We start from the raw sequence: 384 nt of genomic DNA on the forward strand, positions 1-384 counted from the left end.
ACATGTGTTTTATTTTTTAGTCAACACCTAACCATCAAAAGAGAAGTGAGTGATCTCTAATTATTAGATGTAATCTCATACCATTAAAAATATTATTAATAGTCAATTGATGATTATAAAACATAAAAGTTACTGACTTTCTAACACTCCTCTAACAAAACTCCTAAATATCAATGTATATAATTTAGGGGTTTAACTAACACGTATTCTAAATAATTAATTTGGGTAAGTTATGTAGATATTTATTCAGCTTATTTATTTAAGTAAATATTAAAAATTTAAATTTTATTTTATATATATAAATATTATTAATTAATAACAAATTTTTAAATAAAATTTAGATTTATGATAAATTAATTTTTGATTCTTTGAATTAGAAGTCAC

Source organism: Arachis ipaensis, chromosome B03 (assembly GCF_000816755.2).
Source record: "Arachis ipaensis cultivar K30076 chromosome B03, Araip1.1, whole genome shotgun sequence".
NCBI classification, from domain to species: Eukaryota; Viridiplantae; Streptophyta; class Magnoliopsida; order Fabales; family Fabaceae; genus Arachis; species Arachis ipaensis.